This window comes from Corythoichthys intestinalis, chromosome 6 (genome assembly GCF_030265065.1).
Source record: "Corythoichthys intestinalis isolate RoL2023-P3 chromosome 6, ASM3026506v1, whole genome shotgun sequence".
Taxonomy (NCBI): domain Eukaryota; kingdom Metazoa; phylum Chordata; class Actinopteri; order Syngnathiformes; family Syngnathidae; genus Corythoichthys; species Corythoichthys intestinalis.
Window position 1 is genome coordinate 23,723,185 of NC_080400.1, and position 17,385 is coordinate 23,740,569.

At 40.6% G+C, this 17,385-nt stretch overlaps 2 non-coding genes across 2 annotated transcripts; both read left to right on the forward strand.

Annotated features, from left to right (window-relative positions):
* The first annotated feature begins 2,406 nt into the window (after window positions 1–2,406).
* Window positions 2,407–2,499, forward strand: trnar-ucu (transfer RNA arginine (anticodon UCU)). The gene is made up of 2 exons: window positions 2,407–2,443; window positions 2,464–2,499. It is a non-coding gene; the product is annotated as a tRNA-Arg (tRNA).
* A 3,152-nt stretch (window positions 2,500–5,651) lies between these two features.
* Window positions 5,652–5,744, forward strand: trnar-ucu (transfer RNA arginine (anticodon UCU)). Its single transcript has 2 exons — window positions 5,652–5,688; window positions 5,709–5,744. It is a non-coding gene; the product is annotated as a tRNA-Arg (tRNA).
* Window positions 5,745–17,385: the final 11,641 nt, after the last annotated feature.

The window sequence follows — 17,385 nt, forward strand, 5'->3', positions numbered from 1 at the left end:
GTGAGTAATTTTACCACAGAAAATTAATACTTTTTAAAAAAAAATTTTTTTAATATTTGACAAAAGGATTAAAAAATGCTGCCACTGCGTACTTTATAAAAGTTCGAGACACGAGACTCATATTTATTGGTGCTAAAATTAGGGTGCGCTTTATACAGGGGGACAAGAATTTTCCCTAGATTTTACAGGTAAAGTTGGGGTCCGCGTTATACACGGGTGCGCCTAATATTCGGGAAATTACGGTAATCATTATAATTCTAATAGGAATAAAATGAAGGGTTTCTTTTTCTTGTTTTGTTTTTGGCAAAAAGTAAACACCCACAGAGCATATGTAGGTCCGCCCTTCCTTCGATCAGACGTGGAGCAGCGGTGCACATTTACACCAATGACTCGGCGTGCACTGAGCGTGGTACTGCTGAAATGTTTTCAAAACAAAAATCGGGTTTTCAATAGAGGAAAGAAAAAGCAAAACAGGAGATGGGTAGAAAACGCCAACAGGATGTGGCAAAGTACTTCACAAAGGAAGGTTGGTGTCTTGTGTCAGTGTTGTGCTGAAAATTAACCTGTTCTCTTAGCTCCGAAGCGAGGTCCCAGCTCACTCCATAAGAAATACGGGATTTTCCCGGCCTCAATGAGCGACATTCACCTATTCAAAAACATGAATTCCAAATAATGACGGCATTTTTTGGTATCCTACAGATGTTGAAAGTAAGCCTGCCGCAATATGCAATAATTCTATTTATAGCACTGTAAATAAAAGGCGGTAATTTTTCCGCTGCGATTTATCGCCTCGTGTGCACGTGTGTGCGCTCGTGCGGCAGACCCAAATACACCAGATGCATCATCGTTCCAGATTCGGTCTGGCAAAAAATAGCGCCGGAGCCAATTTGTTCCCATTATATCCTATTGTTCAACGTATACCGGCTGCGTCAGTCCTCTGGATTGACTGCGTACCATCTCCGACGTGCCGGAGCCTGCCGGGTGGTTCAGGCTATTTTTTATTTTTGCCGGAGACCATCCGTCAAAATGGGTGGAGCCGGGCCCGGAGTCAACAGCCCAGTTGCTTATTCACAGTTTAACCAGCGAACATGAACAAAGAATGCCCCATCATGGAGGTGGAAAGTCATAAACTGATTTATGATGCAGCAAATCATCATTTTAAGGACAAAATTAAAAAGGAAGCTGCATGGTGTCCTATTATGTGTGTTTTTCTGGCAATGCTATCAAACACACAACGTGCTGACAACATATTTTATTAACACACGGCGCTAACAACACTTCCTCAACTTGTGGCTCTAGGCAGGCTGTGTCTCTCACTGAACAATATCACCGTTGCGTGCGCTTCATGGTGCCTCGGAAAACATACATCAGAATATTACACATGGAACGCCATAGCAGAAGCTATGAGGGGAAACGTTTTCATTTGCCTAAATGCTTAAGTTATTAAGTGCAACTTTTTTTTCTTTAAAAAGACATTTTATTTCTTCTGTGTTTCTGTGCGGTATTAATATTGTTGTCTTTTACTTAAAAGAGGCATGGTCCACTGTTTTTAGTTGTGATTTCTTAAAAAGTATTCAAGAGTAAACATTTATCACGTTTATATGGGTGTACTTGATCGCACAGTAAAATTTGTTATTGCGACAGGCCTAGTTGAAAGTTGGTGTGGAAATTTTCTTTTTTAAAATCGGCTTGAATCCAGTTCGTCAAGAGTTTATCAAATTTAGTTTGTCATCAATTGAATTAGGTTTGTTAACAAGGGACCTCGCTTCGGAGTTGTAGCCTATAGTGGAGATCGCGAGTTTCCAGATGAGGCTAAGCCTACTCCGTAATGAAATACTGTAAATTTTTGCTAGCTAGTGTTTGCTCCACTTTTAGCTTACATTTAATCAGTACAGCAGGCAAACCCTTAGCAATCTCTTCATACTAAAACAGTTGTATACTGTATACTATAATGTATACTGTAGTATAGTTAAGTTAAAACAAAACAAAACATTTATTCTAAGTCATTCATTATGGTATTTCCTTTGAGAATATTTCTAATAAAAATATATTTAGATTGTAAAAGATGGCCTTCAGTACATTTCGTATAGATGATAGTGACAGTCTATTCATTTGTGCTCTACAGTCTGTATGTTTACATAAATAGTTTTCATCTTAAATTAATGCAGAAAATGCACAAATTAGTGTGTAAAGATTCACCAGAATGCAGGAAATTACGTAGTTGATACTCTAAATGTGTGTGTGTGTGCTTCATGGGGCCCAAAATCCCTGGCAGCGCCCCTGGTAGCAATATAACCTCCATTGTGATACAAAGCTTCCTGATAAGGGTAATTTCGCATTAGTGCGGTAATGGCATGTAGACACTTAAATTTTCATTTAAATAAGTAAGGTAGCATGCTTGCAGGTGGCTCTGTGGTGCAATGGACAGCGCATTGGACTTCTACGTAGTTAAGAGATGAAGTCATTCAAAGGTTGTGGGTTCGAGTCCCACCAGAGCCGATCTTTAGTGAAGTGTTGATCAAATTACAAATGCTGAAGAAATTGTAAAGTCCTGTCCTTATGAATTCTTGTGTTTGTGTACCCCACTCCTACCACTTTCCGAATCGCACGGCAAACACTCTTCTTACTCAGATATTCAGCATCACCGATGGAGTACATATATTGTCCGCTGGCGAAAAAGCGCAAGGACAGGCACACATTCCGCTCGATTATGAGGGCCTGACTTCGGCGGGTTACGTTAGAGACATCCACCTCGATCAGCTGGCACAGGAAACGAATTCCCTCAGCTGAAAATCTATATCTTTCATGGAGAACATTGTCCGAGTGCGGCAGCGAATTCTGGCGGTCTCTAAAAAACCGTGCCCTCCGAAGAGAGCCCCTGACAATCCGTGCGCCAATGTCGTACGGGTCGTCCAGGTACGCTGTCATTGTCAACAGGACACGTCAGCGGAGGAGTGCTGTTTAAATAGAGCGTGGTTAATTGGAATCCTGGGGTTAAGCAGGATCTAACTCTGAGATGAACAGGTTTGACATGTGGCGTGTATTGCTATGGCAACTCCCGGGTTCCAACATATCCACCTTTCATAGTCCCGGTTAGCCAGTAAGATAGGCTGCACGTGATGAAGTTACTCTCGAAGTTACCCTGCTACGCCAGAAAACCGGCTTCGTAGTATAGGCCAAAGATGTGCCAAAGGATGCACTCTGCATTGGTTGGCAATCGAATGCAAGTCAATTGCTTGGAACGCAGCTAGGCTAACCATCATACCACAAACACTGAAGCTAAACATACATTGTTAGTAAACTTTTGTATGTGTTAAAGTGATCCTCTACCTTAAATACATGTAGGCTCTAATAAACCACAGTTGTTTTCTTGTACTAAAATATGTTGTTAGAAACACATAAAATGTTAAATCAATGGCAGTATTTTATAATATTTACCACATATTTTGACCGTTAGTTGGTGCCATGGTTTGCAGGCTCGCAGTGATGACGTCATTGGGATCTTTCCAAATGTGTAGTGTGTTCAACAACTGCTTATTGCTGCCTAAACTCGCAAAGTAAAATGCCACATTTGCTGCTTTTGGATGGAATTTCCAGTCAAATGGAAACTAGTGAAGTGAGTGGTCAAGGTGGAATTATTATTTTTAGTGAATAAATGTGCATAAGTGGAAGCTTCTCCCCCTTCTTGGTCCCTGTATGCACGTATCCTACCAACCACGCGTTACAACTGGCGCCCGAACATTTTTCCTGGATCCTCAGTCAAGTAAGGGATCCGTCTATTTTCTGGATCCGACGGTCCCACCGCGTCTGCAATATTGGTTTCGGATCTGTCTATTTTTTTTTTATTCGTCGGTGCCACAGCGGCTTTTCGGATCTGTCTATTTTGTGGAATCGACGGCCTAATCGCGGCTGCAACATTGCCATGGGATCGGTCTAATTCCTGGATCTGAGAGTGAGTAAAAAACGCAGATTTGGATTACTACTGCTATCTTTTTTGTTGACTATTCTTCGTGGGAGTTTTCCCCAAATCATACCAAATAATCAAAGCACTATGGCACGCTACAGTGACGACAGTGACTCTGACATGGACCTTACAACAATGATGGAGTTCGTCAGGGAACGCATGTTTGCGTACTGCTGAGCTCCCGAGTGAAGAGTGGTCAAGGTGGAAATATTATTTTTTGTGAATAAAATTTGCATAGGTGGAAGCTTCTCCCCTTTTTGGTACTTTTATACACATATCCTACCTACCACGCATTACAATGTACAAGACATGGATTACACAAAGTGTGCTCTTTGGCCTGTACTGTATGTAAAGCACACTACAGCTCTGGATGCTAACAATCTACATAATTATATTGGGTTATAAGTTTGAAAACGCAATATGCTTACCTTGAATATCTGCTAATAAAACTGGAGTTCCCAACAGCATACGCTCTCTCGCTCTGTTGTCATTGAGACTTTTGCCCAACTTTCGTCTTATCAGGTATTTGCTGCACGCATTTTTCCCTGAAGCTCGTCTTGTGAACGACCGACAGTGCTGTCCTGCTCCTCGCTTTTCAGATCTGGTACAAATAGGAAGGGTAGAACCGACGACTTGTTGGGAAAGCTAACGAGTGACACGCTGGAATTTCGGCAACGGGCCCGGTGACGTCACGCACTGCGACGGAAAAAGAATGGCGACCTATCACTTAAAATAATTTTACAAACTTTATTAAAACAAAAACATTAAAAGCGGTTTTAATATCAAATTATTATAACTCATACTAACATTTATCTTTTAAGAATTACTTGTCTTAAAAATAGAGGATCCCTTTAAAATGAACTCCTCATTGAACCTTAGTCAACATACACCGTTTCTCCTGGAGAGACCTGCAAGTTTTGATTTTAGAAGTTTAATATAGCCTCTCCTGTGCTACAAAGTTTCCTAATACAGCTCAATTTGCGTAATGGTGTGATGATGGCATGATGCCATGCAGTTTTTTTAATATTCATTAAAAAGAGGTGTTTAGTGGCTCTGTGGCGCAATGGACAGCGCCACAGATATGATACGATATGATACGGGTCATTTCGCATAATGGAATTAGTGCGGTGATGGCGTGTGCACACTTAAATATTTATTTAGATAAGTGGGGTAACATGCTGACAAGTGGCTCTGTGGCTCCTGGCACAATGGAGAGCACGTTGGACTTCTAAGTAATGTATAGGTGGAGATATCCAAAGATTGTGGGTTCGAGTCCCTCCAGAGTCACCGTATAGTGAAGTGTTGAACAAATTGCAAACACTGTAGAAACCAAAAGCCCTTTCCTTATGAATTCTTGTGTTTGTGTTGTGAAAATCTGCCTCGTAAGAGATAAGATGTGCCAAAGGATGCGCGAAAGCTCTGCATTGGCTGGGAATCGAACCTAGGTCATTTGGTTGCATAGCAGCTAGGCTAATCGTCACACCACTACTGTATGTGTTCATATGAACCACTCATTGAGCCTTAGTCAACGTACACCTTTTCTCTTGGAGAGACCTGCAAGTTTTGATTTTAGAAGCTTAATATAGCCTTCATTTTTCTACAAAGTTTCCTGATGCGGCTCATTTCGCATATTGTTGCGATGATGCCATGCAGACGCTTTAATATTTAATAAAATGCCATGTTCCATGGCTCTGTGGCGTAATGGACAGCGCATTGGACTTCTAGGTACTTAACAGGTGAAGTCATTCAAAGGTTGTGGGTTCGAGTCCCACCAGAGTCAACTTATAGTGAAGTGTTGAACAAATTATGAAAGCTGAAATGTTAGCATATGGGCCTCACAATACCAAGTTTTAAAATCTCCATTGTCAGAGATAAGATGGGCTACAAAATACACTAAAGCTCTGCATCGGCTGGGAACCAAACCCAGTTCGACCACTTGGAAGGCAGCTACGCTTACCACTATACTACCAACGCTGAAGTCGTGCCATCTAACGTTAAAGTACCTATGACAGCAAAAAGCATGTTTATTTCAAATTTCACACGGAATTTTATGCTCCTGAATGAAATGGATTACTTGGATGTGTGTGGAAGCGATCCTGGATTGAAGAAGAATGCGAATGTGACGTCAATGGGCTAATCATCTTCAGTCTACAACCAATACTACAGTATGCAGAACGACTGCAGATTCAGCTTCTTTTGCTAATTATTTCTTTTATTTTTCACATCACGCCCGCCCAATATGTTGCAGGCTTTTGTAGCTGTACCAGGTAGAGGCGTGTGAGCCTTTTGGGTTTCAAAAAGTTCCTGTTCACCGCGGATAATGGCCAAAACAAGTCCGACAACTGTGGGACCATTGGACCGTCGAGGAAATGAGTAAGCTACATGTTTTATATTATGTCAAATGCTGGGATAACAGCACACATTTTAATAAGGAAGTGGCTTGCATTTTGTGGGTGACAATGCACCCTGTCCACCTAGAAGGCCACTCAGCCGACGACCGGCGGCTTGTCACACATCATGGTCACTTCCACCCCCTCGGTGGTCCTCTTCGTGTGGCGACCTATATCCTCGGCTTGGACTCCTGCAGCCCCCCGCTCCGACGTCGGCCGGGTTGTCCATCGAGAATGCGCTATTTTTGCCGTTTATTCATTTCTCTCTCCCCTCTGCCTGCCCACTGGAGCCGCAGCAGAACGACAAGCTGTAAAGCGCTCACCGCCAGGTGGTGGCCGATCGGTGAAGACAATCAACCCCAACGCCATGTATGACATGAGTCAGGGTAGTTTAGAGTGATTTTTTGTTTTCGAAAGGTGAGAATAAGGCTGCTCTGTTCGGGTTAGCATGTCGGCTAGCTGTCACACCTTTTGTTTTGTTTACGTTCTTTCCGCCGTCTCCAAAGCCGAGGCAGGGAAATTACATAAACCGGATTAAGTCCGGTGACATAAAATACTGTTCGGGAGAGGAAGAATTCGGCAGTTTTGACAATTATGCAGTAATTTTGCCCTGTCGCACTGAATAAATGTATTTTTAACAGTGCTGTCAAATTTATCGCGTTAACGGGCGGTAATTAATTTTTTAAAATTAATCACGTTAAAATATTTGACGCAATTAACGCATGCACGGAATGACCCGTTCATGCATTATCTCAAAACAGTTTACAATGACGCCATTTTAGCACATTGAGAGCGAAAAGGCAGAGCGATGCGAGTGGACACTGGAGTTCATTGGACCGCATCTTCTATTGGCTTAAGTTTTCGCGACTCTTTCACAATAATTATATGTACAGTGGCGAACGACATGGGGAAGAATGACAGGAGACGATATTTTCCTTAACACGCTTAATTGAACACAACCCAACTTCCCATGATGCATTTGGGCAGAACAGTTAAATCACCACATTATTATTTAGTGTAAGCACAACAAAAAATACAATTCCTATCTCTCACAGGAGACGACATTTTTCTTAACACGCCTAATTGAACACAACGCAGAACATACTGTATACCATTTGCAGCCACCACTGACAGTCATGGTTGCCCAACTTCCCATCATGCATTTTTGCGGAACAGTTAAGTCGCAACAGTATCATTTAATGAAAGCACAACAAAAATAATATTCCTATCTCTCAGATAAAATAATGTTCACAAAAAGGAAACCGCTCAATGCAAAGAGAACTAGCATTCCAAATCAAAATAGCAATGCAAAATACACATAAAACTTACTCAAACTTTGCCTTGGCTAGATCTCTTATTCATTTAAAACTCGCCATTAACACCTTGTGGTGTATTATAATCACTACCTTACGTAGTCAAAGACACTGTGAAAGAACGGCTGTGATGTCTTGCTCGGCGTCGTCAACAATGGCGAGATATTAGTTTATTTTTTTGATTGAAAATTTTACAAATTTTATTAAAACGAAAACATTAAGAGGGGTTTTAATTAAAGATGTCCCGATCAATTGGCATCCCGATCGATCGTGTCCAATCACGTCATTTTCAAAGTACCGGAATCGGCAAAAAAATATCGGAAATGCCTTTTTTAAAATATATATATTTGTTTTATTTAAATTGTTTTGTAATTGTATTTAACGTTACGGACAAAATGTCTTACACTTATCCAGAATAGTTTTGGCTTAAAGTAGGGCTGTCAAATTTATTGTGTTAACAGCGGTAATTAATTTTTTTTAATTAATCACGTTAAATAGTTAACGCATGCGCTGCACGACCCACTCACGCATTGTCGTATTCAATCTATAAAGACGCCATTATACGTATAATGAGTATAATATATACGTATAATAAGCGTATAATGAGTGGAGAGAATCTTGACAGCCTTTGGAGCCATTTTTCATGTGGCTAAAGCCTTACAGTACCTCCTTCAGCAATTAAAAATAACATGGGAGGCAATGTGGGGAAGAAAGGTAGTAGTTAATCATTTTCTTAACACCCTATGTTCTTTCCCAACCTAGAGAAGATATATCAATTGGTGCCCCTACGCACAGTCATGGTTGCACTTCCCATCATGCATTTGGGCAGAAGTTAAATGGCTGCAGTATCATATACTGAAAGCTCAACAAATACACTAGATGGCAATATTTAGTCACAATATACAAAGTCACATTTATCCTTTAAGTATTACAAGTCTTTCTATCCGTGGATCCCTCTCACAGAAAGAATGTTAATAATGTAAATGCCATCTTGAGGATTTATTGTCATAATAAACAAATACAGTACTTATGTACTGTATGTTGAATGTATATATTCGTCCGAGTTTTATTCATTTTTTTCTTAATGCATTGCTAAAATGTATATGATCGGGAATGATTGGAATTGAATCGGGAGGGGGGAAAAAAGCAATCGGATCGGGAAATATAGGGATCGGCAGATACTCAAACTAAAACGATCGGAGTTTTAATATAAAATTTCTATAACTTGTATTAACATTTATCTTTTAAGAACTACAAGTCTTTCTATCCATGGATCGCTTTAACAGACTGTTAATAATTTTAATGCCATCTTTTTGATTTATTGTTATAGTAAACAAACACCGTACTTAGGTACCGTATGTTGAATGTATATATCCATCTTGTGTCTTATCTTTCCATTCCAACAATAATTTACAGAAAAATATGACATATATTAGAAATGGTTTCAATTGTGATTAATTAATTTTTAAGCTGCGATTAACTCGATTAAAAATTTTAATTGTTTGACAGCCCTAATTTTTAACATTTCATATTCCATTTAGAACAAGACTGTTATTTGTCATGACCATACGATTTATTTAGCAATTGCGGAAAAATACTTAGATAAAAAGAATTTCCTGTATATATATTGGAGTAGAGAGATTGAAATAATCATGACATTTTGCTGCTCTCTGTGGTTTTTTTCTTCGTTCTGAATCTTTCCCCTCAATGGGCTGAATTCTAAATCAGATGATATCGTTAATGTTCCGACGTCATCATCCAGCTGGGGACGCTAGAGCGCTCTAATGACAGGCGTGGCTAAACGGCAGATTAAAAGACTAATTTCTCGTCATTGCGCCTTGCCAAATTGTTGTATATAGTCTTATCGTCTCAAAATATGATTCTAATTCACATAATTCACATGTCACAGGAACTTTAAGGTAATGTTTTACGCACTCACATGAGACTAGATCGGAAATCTATCACCATCAAAGGCATTGAATTAAATTTACCTTTAAAAAACATTTATAGCAGCCATGTTCTCTAAGCAAAGTGAGTCCATTGCCCCACAAAGCCTCAGGGCATGTGACTTGGCACCATTAACTGCATCTAATTTAATTTCAATGTGCAAGAACTGTAACTATTACACAATACTCTGGACCCAGAACGGTGTGCTCAACAACTGCAAAATGTCGGTTCTCTTGCCATCAAACTACTTGTTTTGGTGTACCCTGTTGTTATGGTAACAATATAATCACACAACGACCAGCATGTGTCCATTAATAATCACTCGTGGAAGGATTAATACTTCTATTTCAACAAGAGCGACTGCAATAACTGAACGTAATTATGTGTACTATTGTTCGGGCTCATTAACTCTAACACTTTTTTAATGAGAACATTTTATACTAGAAACATCCTAATAATCTAAAGCTCTCTTTCTGTGTTGTTGTTGTCCATGACAAAAACAAATTGTGTGGTTTAATTAGGTATTAAAAGTTTGTGCAGCAGTTTCTTTGTTCTAACAAGCAGCTTTAGAGCTGACTCACAGCAGACGTCATGACCTCTTTCCCAACGTGTCCCACCCGGTCTCTGCTCTTTTTTTGCGTGCTTAACGACTCGGCTTTACTGATGTTCTGTTGGCGGATGTCCTGCAGACCCACGAAAGAAAGACAAGTTAACAGTGAAAGCTGAAAAGGAACGCTGTCACAGCAAAAACACATTTTTTTGGAACTCGCCAGACAATATTGCTAAATGCCAATTAAAGACATTTTACTTGTTAAATTGATTGCGGGTGACAGGAAACATTCAAAATGCATGACAAAGGGGCCATTTCCATGGTGACTCTCTGAGAATACGAAAAATTTCATTTTTGCATTTATATGGTTCCGTCTCCATTCGACCGATGTCGCAATTAGGCATCAAAACGATGTAGTATTCATGCCAGGCAATAGGGGGCAGTGCAGATTTACAAGGTGACAGCGAATGATGCACTTTGACCCCAATAATCTCCTCAGCCCGGAAGACAACATGCCCGCCCACTCCAAGCAATGGCATTTTTCTTTTGTTCCAAAAGGCACAAAAAAGAAAACATTCAACATATTTAAATTGAAAATATTATAAAAACAGTATATTAAAAGCCGACGTAAAGGCCCTATTTGACGTTTTTAATGTTTAGTAGCCCCGCTGCTCACGCCCAATGTGACGTGTACGAGTGTTCACGTTATCGGCAGGTCCCGCGCTGCGGGAGCTTTTGATATTCATGCGGAGCAAGGCAAGCCCCATCAAGCCCACGCAATCGAATTCTTCCACTTTGGAGGCAGGATTCCAAGGTTTGCGTCTTCGCCTTCCGTCTTCGCCAACACCATACGAACGCGAGGCCACTCCGCAACATAGTTGTTGCGTCTTGGCGACGCAGAGTCGCCATGTAAACTGCCCCGAAGGTTGTGTGATCCACTGTGCTGAAAACAGACACTTTCACAATACTTTACTGTTGAGTAAACCCTCACCTCAAAAACATTCACTTCAATGTTTGCATCCTGAAGTTTTTTTTGGAGTGTGCTTTTTAAAACAGACCCATCAGAAACAAACAATGAGCTAAAAAGTACATAGACGTTGCCCATTTTACCTCATTCACTCCCAGCCATTTTCACCAGAGCAAGGCCCTTCGCTCCCGGCCGTTTTACTGGATTTTGACAGATTTTGCGAGGCCCACAGAAAATTTTGTTCTATTGCTATTAAGGGTGTAACGGTACATGCCTTTGTATTGAACCGTTTCGGTACGTGGTGCTGGGTTCGGAACAGTGGCGTACCGAACGAGTTTCTGACGTAATGTAACCCTTACTTTTCGAGGCTGAGTCAATTGGGTTACAATTTCTTTGTGTAGATTATATTTACTCCGTCTTCTCTACCATAATGAGGACCAACACGGTAGGACAGTATAACCCAGAAACGTCAACGGCGCAACAACGTGGCCGCCGCGAGAATGCAGTGAAACGCGGGCGTTGAAGTCAATCAGCCAATGCACACCAGTCGCAGTGCGACCGCGTGTTAGACGCGTCCCAGAAGCGGCTCAACGCGATGCACGTGAAAGGAACGGCAGAGTTTATTATTTGATGCGACACGCGGCCCTCCTGCGTCAATAATGCTAGCAAGTATCGGGCAGACCGGAAGTCACTCGTGTAAAAATACGGTGGATCCAGTCGATTTTCAAACTAAAATGCAATCGTAACCCACTTTTTGAGTCCATCAGATCTCTTGAGTGGTAGATCGGGGCACAATTGACTTGTCTTTGTTGATTTACTGCTGTCTTCTCTGCTATAATAATAACCAACACGGCCCCGTGCTCAATACAAAATCCTTCTACCACAACAAAACAAGTAGGAACTAATACATAGGAACTAAAGTTAGACAACATAAAATATACAATATAAATGAATACTACATCAAATTTGTAAAATATAAACACATAATAAAATAAGTAATAGCCCATTTAAGTAAAACAAATTGAAATTAGCTAAAACACCTGTAATTAAATGATAAGAATAATACACAGATCCTGCTTACACAATTAATTTGATTAATTTCTGTATGGCACTTTAACTTGAGAAAATCCACCAATAAAGCTTTTGAAAGGTACGTACCGAACCGAGATTTTTGTGTACTGTTACACCCCTAATTGCTATATAAACATGGAACCCACCAAAAGAAATATTATACTCTCCTCTTTCAGCAGGAAAAAAAAGTAAGTTCAAATCTTTTTTCCATTCTTTAGAAATCAGCATTTGAAAATAGCTTAGTTTGAGCAATTTTCCAATTTCTGATGAAAAAAACAGAGAAATTGAGCTTTTTGTGAAAGCATACATTTCAATCATAACTTTTACTTTAACACAGCTATTTTTTGCTTTAGTTACATCCCAAACATCTAGATAATGTTTTGCTTTTACAAAATAACATTAACAACAGGACAAATAAAGGTTTTGATAGCAAAGTAACAATTTATTTGCACATAACTAACTGAGATTTTTTTTGAGTCTCTGCGGGTTCTGCTCGGCGGGCAGCACGGACTCAACGGCATCGTCCGCTGCACTGGTGGTCCCGGTCGTTCTGGTCGTTGCTGGTCGTCCAGCGCCTGGCATCCCGGGCGTACTCTAGGTTGTTCTCCATTCGGTTGTCTTCCGCCGGCGCCCCGGCCGTGCGGCCCGGCCGTTCGTTGCCGTTGTATCGGGTTGCGGGTTTTATCACATGCGCTACTGCCATCCAGTGGCCAGTTTTATTGCTTTAAAATGGATTTTCAGCTTTGTGCTTTGGAGCAAAATTGAATCAGAACCCAGAGATGTCTCTTGTCAAAAAGAAAAAAAACGTAAAAGACTTATAAATACGTCTTTGGGACACTGAAACAATTAAAAATAGAATGTATTTATACGTTTTTGGGAGCAAATGAGTTAAGTGCTTTAATGTTTATAGATAGCAGCTGCTAATTGCAATGGGTGGCAGAATCGTGGTGACAACTTTTCCATAAACGATCAAAATGTGGGTCAGAAATCCATTGACCGTAATAAACCATGGTTGGAAAAGGACTTTTTAAAGCCAAACTTGTCCCATTTTCTTTGGGCATTTTCTCACAAGATTTTGAATTTCCTTAAATTTAAATGGGGGGGAAAAATGCGTCTACGCCACCTATTCAAATTGATATCAACCATTTTCAAATCAGATTTAAATCAGTTTGCTTGTCAAAAGCACAATAAGGGCCGCTGAAAACCTCATTTTTCTAATTCTAGACCAGGGGTGTCTAAACTGTTTGCAAAGGGGGCCGGATTTGCTGTGGTAAAAATGTGGGGGGCCGACTTTGGCTGACATCCTTTATGTAGAACAATATATTTAAGCAAATTTTAGCAAGCCATTCTGTGTGTCACATATGCTTTATTATTTTTTTGAATTAATAATTTTAACAATCTCGCAACTAGCCCTTGTGGCATTCTCTTTCAACTCTCGGGCTCTTGCGAAATACTGCTACTTTGAAATTAAACGAGCTTCAAGTTGCTTCAAATTCTCGCTACGTATCTTTCCTGTAATCTTGTCGTACATGTCAGCGTGTCTTGTTTGGTAATATCGCCTCACATTGAACTCTTTAAAAACTGTGACTGTCTCTTTGCAAATGAGGCAGACAGTTGTTGCATATTTTAGTGAAGAAATAGTCCAATTTCCACCTATCCTTCAAGCACCAGCCATTGCAGTTAACTGTCTTTTTTTGTTGATTGTCGCCATTTTAAAAAATTGGGAGTAAAGGGTCACACTGGGTAATGTTGCTTAGAGTGTTGCTGCCTTTTCGTGGGTAAATGAGGAGCAGCATTTAGTGTGTAAGATACTTCATATGCTGGTGGCAGTACTGCTGACCAATTTATTAAGTCTGTGTGTGGGCCAGACGTTATTGATTTTATGACAAAGGCTGGGGGCCGGATGAAATTTGACTACGGGCCGCATTTGGCCCCGGGCCGGACTTTGGACATGTCTGTTCTCGGCCCTGTTCCATTGATTGCTTCAAATTAGGTTTGCAAATACCGTAATTTCCCGAATATAACGCGCACTTTTTTTCCCCAAAATCAACTTGTAAACTCATGGTGCGTATTATAAACGGGTACATGGATGGAGACAGAAATATATATGTATTACATATATATATAAACCGATTTTTTTTCATTGACACGGCCACGTTGTTTTGAAGAAACGTATGCGGCGACCCGTTGCCGACCATTACGGTACGTGACGTCACCGTTTTGTTTCGGTAATACTTCACTCTAATCGGCCGAATGATTTCGTCTGTGTTAAATTCTGCTTTTTTCACTCTTCATAAAGCACAGAATTTAGTTTCTTAAACTCATTTGAGTCGACGTTTATTGCAGCTCCGCCATTCGGACCATAACAAATGTAAGGACACACACTTCCTGTGTCCGTCAACTATATCGGTCCCTCGGGAAACTCAAACCCAAATAACAATAGTTCCTTTTGTTACTGTCCAGTTGACAGCTATGAGCTCTCACGGATTTCCGACTTACGTTCTCACTTTCATTTTACCGTATCAATCCATGGAAGAAACATTTATTCATCACGAGGAAACGAGCAAGTTATACAGCAGCCTTTAAAAGAAAAGTCACATCTGTTTTGTTTTCTCCTAGATTCTGGTAAGTTGGAGAAGTTGTCAAATCATATTATTACCGTAAATATTGTCAGTTTACGGTAATGTTTTGAACTACCAATGTGCTATGCTTGTGCTGTGTTTCACCAGTCAGTAAAATGACATCTCTGTATCTGTACACAAGCTCTGTTTTCTTCTAAAATTAGGGTGCGCGTTATAAACGGGTACAATAATTTCCCCTAGATTTTACAAGTAAATTTGGGGTGCTTATTATACACGGGTGCGCCTTATATTCGGGAAATTACGGTAATCATTTTCATGACAATACAATACAAGATTGATCGATATTACAGTTTGCCACAATTCCATTTGTTTCGATTCAAGTTCCTTCGATCGATTCTACTACAATATTATCCACAAATTTAGCAATCGATAGCATTTCACCGATCGCAATTACAAAAGATAGAGAAATGTTGACATTTTTGACAATTTTGTAAATGAAACATTTCTCCCATTTAAATGATAGCGTCTCTTTGTAACAAAACAGCATATCTAAAATATGACCAAGCTGATGTAAGTTTTGCATTACAATTAAATTCAATCATTGCTAACCAATCAATTCAGATCAATGAATTGTTACACTCTTAGTTCAATTATGGTTCTAAGTCCAAAACTATTTACCTAAATGGCCCCCGATATGCAGTGTGTAACTCCCAACTCTTTTGTTGATTGACTTTACATGATTATTTCGAACAGAGTACTTATACATCTTGTTATCAGGTCTATCTGTCAGTCCAACAGGCCTCGGTTGGTCCAGACATGCAGTCTGGACAGTGTCTGGGGTCAAGGCCCTCCTACTGAGCCCTCCTCATAGGTCACATCCTGTCCGAAACTGGCGGAGAAACGGTAAAGGGCTGGGGGTTTTCTTACCGTGAGAGGTGGAAGGCAGAATGCCAAAGGTCAGAATTGCTTTCTCAGGTTTCAAAGCTTGCTCGGGGGAGCTGAGGTGACGAGGTCACAGGGGGGTAGGTCCGCTCTAGTTAGGGCCACTGTGTCGCTGCACATCACGGTAATGGCTTCCGCAATTAAACACTAAAAATGGAAGCGGTTATATCCTCTGCTTAATAGAAGAGGCTTGAGGGGGGCAATAACGGAGCCCCCTTTTAGGACTTTTACCTGCTGTGCGCTGCAGCCATGCTCAAAGGGAGATTGCAGTCGGTGTTATTGTCTTACTGTGGGATTAGTCAGCAATCAAGCATTGAGGGCGGCTCAGCTTTTTCGGCCTGAGTGGACAAACACAACCCCAGTGTGAGCTCGGTTTACAATGAAAGACCTGTGGCTCCAGTGGACTCAGGCGTTACTGTGTGTGCAAGTGCAACTGTCTGTGGAAGATGCATGGTGAAGTGGAAAAGGCCCTTGAATTTTAGAGAAACAACACAACAGGAGGCAGTAGGAAATTTTGCTTTGACACTTAAGCTCTTAAACCATTCACTGCCATTGGTGGTGATAGACAACCAACTGAATTGAACTGAGAATTGGCACCTGAAAACTAGAGTTGGCTAATTCAATGTTTGACTTTATGACGTTAACTCACTGGCTGCCGTTGGTAAGTATCAGCAACATTCGTTAATTCGGTCCCAACCCTCCCACTTCAAATCGATTGGAAATCTAGCACTGTCAGTGGAAGCTACTGAGTAAAAAGCAGATTTTTTAACATTGATATAATAATCTTTTAAAAATTGGTTTAGAAGTAAACTAGAAATGATTAATTTTAATTTCAATGAAACAACATTGATGGGAACTTGCCCTAGGGTTAGGGTTAGGTAGGGTTAGGGCATTCTCCTACTTGAAAAGATTAAAGAGGCCTGTAATTGTCAACATGGGTAAACCTCAACCATGAGAGACAGAATGTGAAAAAAAAACAGAAAATCACATAGTTTGATTTTTAAAGAATTTATTTCAAATTAGAGTGGAAAATAGGTATTTGGTCAGCTACAAACAAGCAAGATTTCTGGCTGTCAAAGAGGTCTAACTTCTTCTAACAAGGTCTAACGAGGCTCCACTCGTTACCTGTATTAATGGCACCAGTTTTAACTCACTATCGGTATAAAGGACATCTGTCCAAAACCTCAGTCAGCCACACTCCAAACTCCACTGTGGCCAAGACCAAAGAGCTGTCGAAGGGCACCAGAGACAAAATTGTAGACCTGCACCAGGCTGGGAAGACTGAATCTGCAATAGGTAAAATGCTTGGTGTAAAGAAATCAACTGTGGGAGCAATTATTAGAAAAATGGAAGCCATACAAGACCACTGATAATCTCCCTCGATCTGAGGCTCCATGCAAGATCTCACCCCGGGGCGTCAAAATGATAACAAGAACGGTGAGCAAAAATCCCAGAACCACACGGGGGGACCTAGTGAATGACCTAGAGAGCTGGGACCACAGTAACAAAGGCTACTATCAGTAACACAATGTGCCGCCAGGGGCTCAAATCCTGCACTGCCAGACGTGTCCCCCTGCTGAAGCCAGTAAACGTCCAGGCCCGTCTGCGGTTCGCTAGAGAGCATTTGGATGATCCAGAAGAGGACTGGGAGAGTGTGTT